This window comes from Hevea brasiliensis, chromosome 9, assembly GCF_030052815.1.
Source record: "Hevea brasiliensis isolate MT/VB/25A 57/8 chromosome 9, ASM3005281v1, whole genome shotgun sequence".
Classification (NCBI taxonomy): domain Eukaryota; kingdom Viridiplantae; phylum Streptophyta; class Magnoliopsida; order Malpighiales; family Euphorbiaceae; genus Hevea; species Hevea brasiliensis.
This window is the reverse complement of record NC_079501.1, coordinates 28,591,532-28,607,042: the sequence shown is the minus strand read 5'-3', so window position 1 is coordinate 28,607,042 and position 15,511 is coordinate 28,591,532. Positions and strand designations below refer to the sequence as shown.

The 15,511-nt window shown below is 30.6% G+C and overlaps 1 protein-coding gene and 1 pseudogene across 1 annotated transcript in view; both read right to left on the bottom strand.

Moving 5' to 3' along the window:
- The window catches only part of LOC110654785 (uncharacterized), a 59,669-nt gene that overhangs the window by 18,771 nt on the left and 25,387 nt on the right, over positions 1 to 15,511 (bottom strand). The window lies entirely within an intron of this gene.
- Positions 1,726 to 3,808, bottom strand: LOC110654761 (probable (S)-N-methylcoclaurine 3'-hydroxylase isozyme 2; annotated as a pseudogene).

The following is a 15,511-nucleotide window of genomic DNA, read 5'->3' as shown; positions in this document are numbered from 1 at the left end:
AATTTTATAAAAATCACTATAGAGATTTCATAGTTAATATACTGATTTGTTAACTAATTTATAAATAAAAATTATCTTATTTTATTACTTTATTAAAAAAAAAGAAAATATAATGTATAAAATATATCTAATTATTCTCTTTACCGTCAAACCCTTTTTATTTCTCTATTTTTTCTTTATTAGCAATTATTAATTTGGTAATTTTATTTAAAAAATAGTTAATAGGTCAATAGATTAACATAAAAAATTTTAATTTATAAAATCAAATTAAAATTTAATAAGTTTTATTAAAGAAATTAAATTTTAATGACTTGTATGAAAACATTACTAGAGTCTAGATGCCTGTGGTAATTACCCGATAAATTGCTGGTCGTTATAGATGGCCTACCTACTCCATTTTTGCCCGTAAAGTCTGCATCAAGATTGATGTTATTGTTGTGCATTATTAGCTTCCCCACAATGGTCGTCATTCTTAAAGTTTTGGAAGGTGCTTGCTTTATTAAGCAAAAAGATTTATGCGAAGTGCTCGCTCCATTAAGCTTAATGATGTTGGAGTCGTTCTCAAAATTTGAACTTTTCAAATTTGAAGAAAAATGAAGGGAAAGGGAAAGGGGAAGTCTACCTACACCTTTCATTTTACTTCAAAACACCAAAGATTATGATGGACTAAGACGAAAGCGTTTAAGGTAATGCACGCATTTTGTGATATGTTTCCATTCAAAATGGGTAAAGTTATCTGGAGCCCGGTTTGCGTTCAGGAAGATGCCGTGCTCTCACATATTTCATGAACGGTGGTTGAAGGTTCGGAATTCGTGCCCCACTGGTCGACGGGAACTTGAAGATTGAAAGCCTTGATTCTACAGGACGCCACTTTTTGTTTTCTGCCGCATTTTTCAGTTCTAGTCTTGAAATTACATAAAATTTGTCAAATCAGCTTCCTAGTAATGAACAGTTTGAAGGGGTTACAGGATTCAGTATTCTGTTTTGTGGAAGTCTGCATTTTTTATTATGAAGTTGCTTTTCCTTATCCTTAACGAAGAACAGATATTTTATTATCATAAAATAGTTCTTCCATTAAACAAAACGATATCAATATATCGGTAAACCGTAGTAAAAGCCTATAGATTATTGTTTATAGGCATTTAAGCCACAATTTAAATAATACAAAGACACAAATCGGATAAATTTTAATAACTGTCCTTGAACTTATATAGTTATAACACTACAGTCCTTTAACTTTAAAATGTAATATAAAACCGCATAAATTTTCAAATTTTGCATAGTAAAATCCTTCTAACTTTCAATTACTGATTTTTCAGTTAGAAACTGACATGAATAGTTTTTGCATGACACTTAGTTAACATTTCTCTCTCCTCTTATGCAAAGTGTAAAATTATTTTCTTTGCACATGAAAAATTATTCTGTCTATAGAGAGAAAAATGATTCAATTTACATATGGCTTGAGAGAGAAAAGAGAAATACTGACTAAACTCCATGATGAAATTGTCTAAGTCAATGTCTAACTGAAAAACTAGTAATTGGATGTTAGAGGGATTTTACTGTGTAAAATTTGAAAAGTGATGGGGTTTTATGTTACATTTTTAAGTTAAGGGACTATAATATTACAACTAAATAAGTTCAGAAATAGTTGTCAAAATTTATCCAACACAAACCACCAACAATAAGGCATACATGGGAGTCATAGAACCATTTCATATGTATGGCTCACTTTTTAGCTTTAGGAATGAGAAATAGAGGCTTTTCCTTAATTAAAGTTAGACCATATTTCTCATTCATGTCAATTTTGGTTGGATCCTCACCATTTGGTAGAGACGAGTCAAAGAAATGAACCAAGGAAGCAGCAACCAGCGGAACATGCTTTGCAGCCATTGGTAAGCCAGGGCATAATCTCCTTCCAGAACTGAAAGGTATATATTCAAAATCATTTCCTTTGAAATCCAAGCTCGAGTTCAGGAACCTCTCTGGCTTGAAGACCAAAGGATCCTCCCATAGTTTGGGGTCTCTTCCAATTGCCCAAAAATTTATCAAGACTTGTGCATTCTTTGGAATCGTGTAGTTCATTACTTTGCATTTTCAACCGCACGATGAGGAATAAGTAATGGTCCAGGAGGATGCATTCTTAGAGTTTCCTTGAAACAGGCTTGGAGAAATGTTAAGTGAAGCAGGTGAGATTCATTTATAATGTTCTGATTTGTTTCTCTTTCGATTTCCTCTTGATGTATTTTGGGTTCTTTATCAGCTTCGTCATCATCCACTCAATCGTTGAATTGTTCGAATATCTTCCCGCAGCGAAGATCTCCTGCTCATAATAATAATAATAATAATAATAACTCCAATACTTAAATGAAAAGGTTAATATATAATTAGCAATTTAAGTAAATTCGATAATTCTTGAACTTTACAAGATTGAGAAACAGATAAATATGAATGATTCTAAGTAATGTCTATCTTTTTACTAAAATTATGATAACTTTATCAATGAGATTAGTATGAGTGGTAAAAGATTTCGAAGAATCACATAATGGAAGTGCTTTACCCCATAATGGGCTTCCCTTTCCAATGTTGCTGGAGATTTATTGATAAAACAGGCATCAATAAATCACTTAATATTAAAACTCAAATTAATTTAAACTCACATAATTTGAGATGGCTCAAGAAAATTATGTATAAGGAGGGAGATACACTGCATATTAATTTCATCATTGCTTGAACCATTGTTGATCAAAGCATCAAGGAAATCTCTTTGGGTTGAAGAATTGTCTATGCTCATCTCTCTCCTTTCATTGATGATAACTTCCCAAATCTTGCAAATCTTCTTATCCCACTCGCTGCTCTTTTTTTGTAGACCCTGTAGGTCAAGTCTAGCCAATATTGGGAAGAGATCCTATACGTTGGGGGTTGTACACACCTCCACCATTTCCCTTAAAGGCCCACCAATTTCCCCTTCCACGCTCTCATGCTCGAAGCTTGCAACATCTCTTGATACCAAACATTACCCAGCATATTAAAAATAGCTGCAAAAGCTATCTGTCTAATTTGCACCACCTTCCCCTCCATTTTATTGATAAGCCTCACCACGTCCTTGACCATTTTCTCTTGAGCAACTGCCTGAGACTCCAATGCTCTGCCTGAGAAAAGCTCCGTTTTGTATGTTGTACGTAAATATTCCATTGGTCATTGCACTCGACTGTCCGTCCAACTTGTAAATCGCTAAGTTCCATGCTCTTGGCTAGCGCAGCATGAGGAATGGATCTACCTGATAAGACACGATCATGGGTTTTGAGAATCTCAATGGCTGCTTCCTTTGATGATCCTACCACCACTAGTTGGGTTCCAAGTCTTATTTTGAAGAGACGACCATAGGTTTTAGCAAACTGGGTTAGAGTGACATGAGGTTTTGTTTCCCAGTTGTAGAAGATTGCCCAAGATTGGCCATGGAAATGGACCTGGAGGAAGTAGTGGAGATGAAGTTCTCAAGTGTTTGAAGATAAGAAGTAAAAGAGGCAGGAGGAGAATTACGGGAAAGGAAGGATTGTTTCCTTCAGCTGACACGGTTAGAGCCATGATTCTGAAAACTAGAGATGATTTTTAATTTGCATGTAGAATTAGTTTGATTAATTAGCAATTTATAGGTGATATGGGAATGCATTTTTTAAATTACAGAAAGTAGAATTTGTCAATTATGTATAAAAAATCCAACCAAAACCTCTTTGATGGAACTAGTTGTTCGCTTTGAATCATTACTTTGAATCAGATATTGTCTCTTTGATGCAATTATTTGTATCTCTAAACCATTACTTTACTCAGAGGCGGACCGAGGTGTAGGTTGAGGGAGGCCAAGGCCCCCAAATTTTTCCTAAAATAAAAATTAGATATATATTACTGTTAGTAGTATGCCCTAGAGCATATCATTTAGTATGTATCTTGTACATATTTTTATTAATAAAAGGCATTTCCACTTTTCCGTTTACATAATATATTTATGTGTAATAGAAAAGGTCCATTGATATTTTGTTATAAATATTATTCTTAAGTTGTTAAGAATATGAGTGACAATATTTCTAGCACGAAGTATCATAAATAGGTTCACAATCGAGGATACTTCATAATAAGGACATGACTTATCCAGAAAGATTGTATTCATGTTTGTTCCCAAGTTATTTATATGAGATATAAATAAGATGGAATGCTGAGTCTCATGCCATATAATAAACATGATAGGTACTTATAAATGATAAGTAGGCCGAACCAGTGACACTTATGACAAGCACATGGAGTTTACTCTTGTCAATGTTTTGTCATAAATCATATCAGTACATATAATCTTTAGACCTGAGATAGCACAGTTATCTTGTATATAGGTAGTTTGAGTTTGATACCGCTTTCATACTTGTACTGTGTATGGGTATATGGGCATGTGTTGGTTCCTACTAGTTATATATGGAGGTAGGTGTTGATCAAGATGGAATCTGTTCCTCTAAGTGAATAGAGATAAAATCCTATGTTCATTTAATTGTTCTTGATGTTTCAAGTTCCTGGCCAGGACAGATAGATTTATTCAGAAAAGAGTTTCTGATGAGAAAATCTTTTTAATCAAGAACTGGAATTAAAAGAGAACATAATATTCATAGCAAATGGAGTTTGACATAAACCATGACTCCAGCTTGAGTTGGGATTTTATAACAGAGAGATTCTAGTGCATGGTAACATATGATTATAGGTTCATTTAAGGTAAACCTTATTACTAATTGGGTGGCCATGGCATGCTATGCTAAGTGTTAACCATGGTCTATGAGGTTCATAAAATGATTTAGAGAGATTATTTATGGTAAGAAAGAGTTCTGATGATATTAAGAGTTGATATCATGTCTCATTGCCAATTAGTGATGAGCCTAGTAAGTCACACACATACACAAGTTATCACCTAATTAAATATGATTTAATTAATTAATTAAAGAGTTTAATTGATTAATTAAATAGGTTTGGTTTGCAATTAGTTTGCAAAGTCCCTAGCATGACTTGAAACCAAATCTAGATTATTGGATGTATAATATAAGTTAAATTTATATTTAAAGTGTTTAAATATGAATTTAATTAATGAGAAATTAATTAATAGAGATTAATTAATTAATTTATATTTGATATAAATTAATTAGAGGAAGAAAAATAATTATTTTGGGTTGAGAACTCAAAATTAAGACACAGGGGCATTTTGGTCATTTTGCTGTGTGACACGTGGCACCATGAGATGGTGACACATGGCATAACATATAAGCTTGCCAAATATTTTTTAATCATGTAAGATGATTAAAATCAAGATTACATATAGGTTTGACACTTGGCACAATGTGATTGGGTCACTTAAACCTAGAGCTAATCAAAAGGTGACATGTGGCAAGGGTTTAATGTGTTAACCTAGCTATTTAAGTGTTGTTATGAGAAAATAAAATACAACCAGCAGCCACACTCCTTGGTCACGCCATTTTGCAGCCCTCCCTCTATTCTTCTTCATCTCTCATCAATTCAAAGAGATTAGCCATCAATCTCTTGAATTAAGAACACTAGAAATTGTTTCTAGTGTCCTGTTTACATCTCTAATCTCTTAAAAGGCAGAACTTGAATTTCTAATTAATAGAAAAGGCTTTAGAAGCTGTTTAAGGGCTGCCATAGGTGTTCTTGGTGTGGACAAGCTAGAGGGACAACATCTGGTGTCCTGAAGACGAATCTCAAAGGCGCAGACACGCTGCAGTGCATCAAGAGGTTAGTATAATCGTTCTTGATTTAATCTAGGGTTCTAAAATTAATCTGATTAATTTTAAAATCTTAAATGGCAAATACAGATCAAAAAACATATTAAAAAGGTTTTAATATGTTATTTATCATTGAAATCAAATAGATAAAAATAAATCTTGCATGATGCATGTGACCCTAGGTGAAAATTTTTGAATTCAATAGTATAAACTTTTGTTTTTCACGCTTCCGTTCCTTCAATTACCTCTTCCTTGCTGCCCATGCATGATGAGGTGAGGTTTGCCACATTGTTGGAGCAGCGCGTATCAATTGAAAAATACAGCCACCCGAATTTTTTTTATTTACTTTTTAGCTTTTGCATATTCAATTTTCTAAAAATAAAAATAGTCAATTAAATAATATCTTTAAAAAATAAAATATATAATTAAACTCAACTTTTAAATCAAAGGTTTCATTTTATTTTTCTTCTATCATTATTTTGATTTTTTTTTTTACTTTCGTTTTTAATTTTTAATGAATGAATATTATTTACTTTGTTAAAATTACTATATTTTTAATTTGAAAGTGCAAAAAATTAAAATATAAATTGTTATTTTTTTAATGTAAGATTATTTTTTTTTTAGTATTAAGAATCGAAAATTTTTAATATTGAGATTTTTTTAGAATAATTTTAAATATTAAACAATGTATTGCAGTTAATCCTATAAATATTTATAGAGGAGCTTTTTTATTAAATTTTTTGTAATTATTTAAAATTAATAAAATATATAATTTATTAAAAAATAATGAATATTGTTTAATAAAAGTGCAATTTAGAATAATACGAACTTTAATTTAGTGATATTGGAGTTATTTCCATAATTATGAGGTCTCATATTTAAATTTCTCGAACTAATTATACTAAAATTATTTTTATAAGATAAGATATGCTTAATTTTATGAATCACGATTATTCGTTTGCACAAAAAAGAAGCAATTAAGAACTTTAAAATATGCAAACAACTTGATTCAGAGAAATAGGCAAATAAGTTATCTATTTCCTTCTCTAAAGTCTTAATTAGAAATGCAATTTTTTTTAATACTTACGTTCAAAGTATTTTTCGATCTTGAGAGATTGAGTTGAATACAGAGTTAAATCAAAATCAAATGCTCATCAGGCGAGAATGATTTAAGAAGGGAAAATTAAAAAAAAAAAAAAAAAAAAAAATCCCAACTCAATTAGTAATCTTGAGGAGTATAGTTGAGTTAATTCCATGGTTTTTTCAGTTGGTCGAACTGTGAAAATTGTCATTAAATAGTTCAATTTATCCTTAAAACCCATATATTATCAAAACAAGGAAAAATCAGATGGACCAATCAAGTACCCATCAATCTATTTGACTTGTTACAAGTTTAACGGGCCGGACGGATCTTTATTATTATTTTTTCACTAAGTAAATTTAATTAAAATTGTGTCATTTTATTGAACCCTTTGCTTCCAAAAAAAAAAAAAAATTAAAAACACAATTCAAGTGCTCATTCGATTAATAAAACTCATTATCTTATTATAAATTATCAATTAAAACCCTCAAAGTAATGCATTTACCAAAAGATAATGAAGTATAAAATATGTAACCATAAATAAATTAACAGATAGATGAAGATTGAACATAGTTTGATGGACAATTATATTGTATATATATCAATAATATTTAAATTAATAAATTTAAATATTTTGAATATTTAATTAAATTGAATTTAAATTAAAAAAATATTTGCAAAACTGAGTAAAATTTTAATCAAATCAAACTCATCAAGTTTGAATGTTTGATAATGTACTATTCACTCAAACCATTAGTGGTGTCGAAGCTAATGGTCCACTTCTCTTTATTCTAATCAGCTGGTCTGCAACATGCTTAGCATGGAAAGGACAAATTGCTAGTCGTTATCGATGGCCTACTTACTCCATTTTTGCCGCTAATGTCTGCATCAAGATTGATGCCGTGCATTATCATCTTCCCCAGCATGCTTGTCATTCTCAAAGTTTTGGAAGGTTCTCGCTTCATTAAGCAACAGGATTTATGCAGAAGTGCTTGCTCCTAAGCTTGATGATATTAGAGTCATTTTTAAGATCATAAATTCTTGGAATTTTATATCAATCAAAATTACATAAAAAAAAATATTATTAATTAAAAAAAATGAAGGAAAGGAGAAAGAAAATGCTACCTACGTCTTTCATTTTACTTGAAAACACCAAAGATTATGATGATCTAAGGTAATGCATGCATTTTGTGATATATTTCCAATCAAAGTGATATATTTCCATTCAAAATGGGCAAAGTTTAAGTGAAATGGTCATCTTTTTCTTTAATGAATTCTCAATTTTTCTTGACAATGACTCCCTCGATTTGCTAGTTATCAAATGTTGTTCGTAGGTCTCTATCTCATGGGTCCTATATATGAAACCCGAACCATCATTCACTTTGTGTTGTTAACAGTGTAAGATATTTTATATTTAGGTATTACATACACATAATTTTAATGGTATCTCATTGGTCGAGTGTGGAGAGTTCTTTTCATAAGAGGACAATAAAAGCAAAAATTTCTTCATTTATTAAACTCATGAACACTTTTTTAATTTTTTTCTAAATTAAAAAAATTCAAACTAAATGAGAAAAATTTTAAGCCTCTTAATAAAAAAGGGCAAACCTTATCACGTTTTGATAATTTAATTAAATTCTTTCAATATTCAGTCAACATCGAAAGGATTGAATAAAATTTTAAAAATTTTTAAAAATTTAGCAAATTTTGCCAACAATGAGAAAGGATTGGAAAAATTGTCAAAATACGATGAGATTTAGCTTTTTTTGGTAAATGGATAAAAAAAAATTATATTTTTTAGAAAAATGATATGGTCATCATGTAAAATAAGTGAGATGTTAACATTAATTTGAGTTTTTGAAGTAAGAATGTTATCCACACTCCACATAAAATAGATTCCCCCTGTTATCTTCTTAATTAGGCATTTTAAATATTCTAATATTCTAATTAATCAGATACAAAATTAGACGGCTAAGATATCTACACAATTCTACTTGATTCAGATTTATGTGATTATCTAAGGATTGAATAATTCAAACCAAAGAAAGGCCATGAATAATAGAAAGAAAGAGAGTGATTAAATGTGCAATTATTTTTCTGGTTTTTAATTATATGCAGTGCTAAGCAATGGTAACACATAAATATTCAAAATAAGGATTAGGCTTTTGAAAATATGCTAATATTTTAAGTAAAAATTTCTACTTAGATACGATTTAATGTGAATTCAAGATACAATATGTACACTAAAAAAAATCAGAGATAAATTTAGCAATGCATTAAAATTTTATTGTAAAAATATTGATCAGCGATGGATATATTACTGTTATTTTATTAATCCGTTATTGACATTTTAGTAACGCACTAAAATCTGTCGCTAAAAGTTATGGTTTAATTAATTATGAATTAGCAACGAATTATGATTATGAGTTTAGACTTGATTCATCATAAATTTATAACACAACATATATAATGAAATAAGAGAAATTTAAATATTTATTTTTTAAATTCATAATAAATTAAATTTAAATAAAAAAAATTTTTCCCTTACTATATGTAAATAACCATAATTTTAGATGGCAAGCAAGAATTCATCAATTTCTTGGGCAACTGATAATTACTAGTTAATCAAGCATAAATTGCATGGCCAAGAAAAGTTGAGTAATAAATTTATTCTGATCCTTGATTTCTATGATAAGTCTAAATATCCATGGTGACGTCCATTGTCACTATACCCAAATGGACTTTGTGTCTCATTCTTTGCCACCTCGATGGCCTTCAGTAATGAATTGATGTCTTAAAAAAAAACAAAAAGAAAAATCCCCATAAACTGAAGTTTTATTAGATATAATTAATTAACCAAAGTCATACGCCGACAGTCCAGTAACGTGATGCCTTACCAACAATATGTCAATATCTTCCCACACAAACGACCACTCTTGCCACATTTTTTTTCTTTTTTTTTTTGGCCGAAAGCAATTAACTCATGATTTTCTTCTGCTGTTTTCCAAAAAAAAAATAATAATAAAATAAATAAAAAATAAAATAAAAGGAAGGGAAAGGAGAAGGAGAAGGCTACCTGCGTCTTTCATTTTACTTGAAAACACCAAGGATTATGATGATCTAAGACGAAAGCGTTTAAGGTAATGCATGCATTTTGTGATATATTTCCATTCAAAATGGGCAAAGTTTGAGTGAAATGGAAATTTTTTTTCTTTGATTAATTCTAAATTTTGCTTGACAATGACTTCCTCGATTTGCTAGTTATCAAATGTTGTTCGTATGTCTCTATCTCATGGGTCCTATATATGAAACCTAAACCGCCATTCACTTTGTGTTCTTAACAGTTTAAGATATTTTCTCATTGGTCGAGTGTTGTTTTTATAAGAGAATAATAAGAGCAAATATTTTTTTATTTATTATATTCATAAACATTTTTTCATATTTTTTTTCTAAATTAGAAAAATTCAAACTAAATGAGCAAAAAAAATTCAGGCCCGATAATAATAATAATAATAATAATAATAATAATAATAATAATAATAATAATAATAAACTTTATCACATTTTGATAATTTTATTTAATCTTTTTAATATTAATAGAATCAGTTAAAATTTTAAAACGCACAAAAATTTTATCTAAAATTTTAAAAGCTTATTGCATTTTTTTTATTATTATTTTTTTTTTTTACATGTTCTTACACTTAATTTTTTGGTTAATTCAATCTTATCAATACTATCAACTATTTTTCAATTTCATTCTAATACCCTTGGTGCATCTAAATTCTTAGTCATTTGATCAAATTAGATTATCTTATCACACTTTCTATCTTTACTATCACCAAATCTCATCACTATATTCAATGGTTATCAAAATGAAATTACAGAATTATTGATGGATATTGTAATGTTAAATTTCAATGGTAATTATAAACAAGTTAAATAATGGAGTTTAAAATTCGATCAATATAAATTGGATAAAATTTTAAAAACTTTTAGAAATTTAGCTGATTCTGTCACGATCCAACCTATGGGCCGGACCGGCACTATGACCTGGGTCGACATAAAGCCCCTGAGACCGGTAGTAAGTCTTATTGTTCTTAAACCCATTACCAGGCCCACAATTTAGGCCTAATATACATATAAAATAATTTAAATTAAACTGTTATAATTTTATTTCGAGCTAATTTAACCCAGTAATTATCAGAAACTAAAATTTAGGGAGCACAACTCAAACCTGTTACATTATTTACAAACTATTTAAAACTCATAAAAAATTTTCATTTGTTAATACAAAAGCTTAAATTCATGCAGTCCTTGACAGGATTAATGCTACTACTAGTACATGCGGAGTTCTAAATTATAAATTTAGATAATAATAATAATAATACAGTTAAGTAATTTTTTCATAACCTGCGAGAAAATGAACAGGTTATTCTGAAAAGGTATTCTCCTGTAGCCTGAAAAAATAAGGTGAACAGGAGTGAGCGTTCGACTCAGAGAGTAAAATACCAATTTCAATCATAATCTCTATAGCTATCTAAAGCTAATGCACCCTGTAGAGTGATATACAACATCCTCATAAATTTTTCATACAATTCATATCACAATCAGCAAAAAGGTAATTTAGAGAACTCACACACCCAACACTGTTAAACAATACATATATGGGAGTTGATCTCCTATACAGCCCTGTTAATCCAACCTCTGCTAGCGAGTGTCTCTCAAGCCGGACTTTTGCTTAATAAACCAAATGGAGGGTCCCAGCGAGTGTCTCTCAAGCTGTGTCTATCCTGAAGGACCAGGTCCCAGCAATTGTCTTTCAAGCCGTGTCTACCCATCCTGTCCATATCCAATAACATACCACACACACGCCACACACACACACTGCTCCAAATTACCATAAACAACATCCATGGCACTTCAACAACTATGAAAGCAATATAAAACTTATCTAGTGTTTAACTACATAGATACATATTTATAAGTGATGCATGGGCATGCTTAAACATATAATAATATCGAAATTACAATTAAAATTAATATTTTACTCACAGTACACTGAGGACTATTGTGGCTGCTGGATGGAGAAAAATAGCTGACCTCAATCATTTAATAATTATATTATAAATTTATTACTACTAAGTCAACATAAAACTCTAAAAAGACAACAGACAACCTAATTTATGCCGAAAATCCGACAGAGTTTCCCTTATATTTAGAACCTACCCAACCTGCAAAAGGCTTTAAAATACACTTCTATATATCTGCCAATCACACAATCATAACTCAATCACATCACAAGGCCCCTCCTGGGCCCATCCAACAATCAACAATCATAATGTGAAAAATTACAGTTTAGTCCTTATAATTAATCCCATTTGCAAAAACTACCCATATGAGCTCTAAAAATTCTAAAACTTTGCCCCGCGGTTCTTAGCAATATTACTAAGCTAATGCAAAAGGAATTATAATTTTTTGATCACCCATGAATATTTTATTCAAGAATATTACTCAATTCCATAAGTTTCCAACAACTAACATATTTTTAATTCAACCCAATTCAATATTCACATATTTAAACCTCCATCCTCAAGCTTCAACTAATCATATAAAATTTAAATATCATAATTTCAAATAATCTTATATGCCCATATGCTAAAAATCTAACTAAAATCCATCTATATTTTTCAAAAATATTCTATAATCACTCAAAAATTCAACAAATACCATAGAATATCTCCAAATAATTTTACTTTCATCATATATTTTTATTAGAATTTTTTTCTATTTTTCCTGTTTAAGAAACACTGCATTTATGCTCCGCAGACAGAGAAATAATGAAAATAATCTAACCCAAAGCTTATCTGTGTCTAAAAAATTCCAAAAATTTATAAGGAAGCCTCTAGAAGTTGAATCATTTTCAAAACTCGTCGGAGCCACCGCCGAAAACACTGCATACGGTGGCCCATCGCCGGTCGCCGGTGACATTTGCCGGATCTGATCATACCATTATGTTCCTCTCCTCTCCCTCAGTCCATAGGTGATCTCGGATCGTCAATCCAACGGTCGAATCGTCCTAGATCTGACCCAAAAAATTAAAAAACCCGAAACTTCTCTCCTCCATATCTCACTCATCCGACCTCCATTTGCTGCAAAATTGATATCAAAAGAAAGCTCTCGGAACAAGCTTTCCAACGCCACCTAAATCGCCTTAATCTGACGTCGGATGAAGCCGGAATCGCATAGGAAAGTTGCCACCCACTGTGCGAGCGTTGATGAGGAAAACTCCTCCATTTGCGCTGCTGCCGGCGCTGCTCCGGCCAGCTGGCAGCTTGCCGGCGTAGCCCAGGGTGGGGGAACGCCTCGCCGGCCGACCATGGTGGCTGGAGGCTTGTCGGCCGGAAGAAAAGGGGAGAAGGAGGGAGAGTGATGGGAGAGAGTTTTTAAGGGGGGTACTTTTTTTTTTTTTTAATTTTTGAGAATGAACCTAGATAAAAATGTTGTCCAGATTCATTCTTGAAAAAATTTTTAAATTTTAAATGTTTAATTTATTTTTTAATTAATTTATCTATTTTTTTTATTTTTATTTTTTTGGTTGTTACATTCTACCAAAATTAAAAATATTAGATAAAATTGTCAAAATACGATATGGTCTGAATTTTTCGTTAATATAGTAAAAAATTTATATTTATTTGAAATTTTGTATAATAGAATTCACATGTAAAATAAGTGAGATATTAAAAAAATTTCAACAGATTTTGAGGATAAAAAATCACACTCTAAATAAACTTTTATTAATTTTAACAAGGTAACAACAAAATATGACCATTTCTAATGCACAAAATGCATCAAAATAGCAAGTACAAATTAAGCATTCTTTGAATCATTCTAATGCTTTAAGTACAACATTTTCTATTCTAACTATTTAGCTAGAACTCTTCTCTACCTCACTTATGGGATGCCTTTTCTCTCATCTCCACACTTTAACTCACATACCCAAAAACTTGAAAAATCATGGCTATTTATAGCTATGATAAGGTCCCACAACATTTAATAAGAATCAAAGCAAATCTAAGAAAAAATCCAATTCAAAGATTTTCGAAGACTTTAACCATTTAGCTGAATTGGTGTTGAATTCAACATGAAATTCATACATTTGTGTTTTTAGTACAGAATAGATCAAATTTGAATAAACTTTTCTTGTTTTCCTTCCTCCCTTTGTTATTTTGCTTTCTCCTTCCAAACTTGAAAAAATGACTTTCTCCTTATACTTTCTCTCGGTTCTATTTTCCATGTCTCCAAACAAAAAGTAAAACCTCTAATTTTGATGAGATGCATGATCAGTGACATTAATTGGAGTTTTTGAAATAAGAATGTCATTATCTAAGGATTGAATAATTAAAAGCAAAGAAAGGTCATGAATAATAGAAAGAAAGAGAGTGATTACATGTGCAATTATTTTTCTGGTTTTTAATTATATGCAGTGCTAAGCAATGGTAACACAAAAATATTCAAAACAAGGATTAGGCTCTTGAAAATATAGTATTTTTTAGTAAAAAATTCTTACTTAAACATGATTCATTGTAAATTAAAAACACAATATATACTAAAAAAAAGTATGAGAGATGGATTTAGCGACAGATTAAAATTTCGTCACAAAAATATGAATCAGTGACGGATCTATCACTGATACTTCAATAATATTTCGCTGATACTTTAGAGATAAGATTTTGTTGTAGAAAGTTAATTTTTTTAATTAACTATGGATTAGTAATAGATTATGATTATCACTGAAAATTTTATTGCTAATGGGTTTCAACAACGGATCCATCGCTAACGCGATAGATTCGTCAATCTGTCACAGATATCATATTTTTTTGTTAGTGATAAATAGTGAGTTTAGATCTGATTCGTCTTGAATCTATAACACAATAGATGAAATTTAAATATTTATTTTTTAAATTCATGATAAATTAAATTTAAATAAGGAAAATGTTCCTTAACTATACATAAATAACCATAATTTTAGATGGCAGGCAAGAATTCATCAGTTTCTTGGGCAACTGATAATTACTAATTAATCAAGCATAAATTGTATGGCCAAGAAAAGTTGAGTAATGAATGTATTCTAATCCTTCTTTTCTATGATAAGTCTATATATCCATGGTGATGTCCATCGTCACTATACCCAAACGGACTTTGTGTATCATTCTTTGCCACCTCGATGGCCTTCAGCAATGAATTGATGTCATTGAAAAAAAAAATCCCCATAAACTGAAGTTTTACTTGATGCAATTAATGAACCAAAGTCATACGCCGACAGTGCAGTAATGTGATGGCATACCAACAATATGTCAATATCTTCCCACACAAGCGACCCCTCTTTGTGACATTTTTTTCTATTTTTTTTGGCCGAAAGCAATTAACCCATGGTTTTCTTCGGCTGTTTTCCAAGATTATGCTGTGCGTGTTCCTAATTAACCACATGAATCTGCTGAAGAAAATTAATAGCCAGGCAAACGCTTGCATTGACTTGGCTCTTTCAAGTATTCAACCTTTAATTATATGGGCGGCCATGCAAATTCTTCGTGCTTGAAAAATCCTACAAAATTTTGTCTTGTATATAAATGTTTTTTGATTTCCAAGGATTTTGTCACGT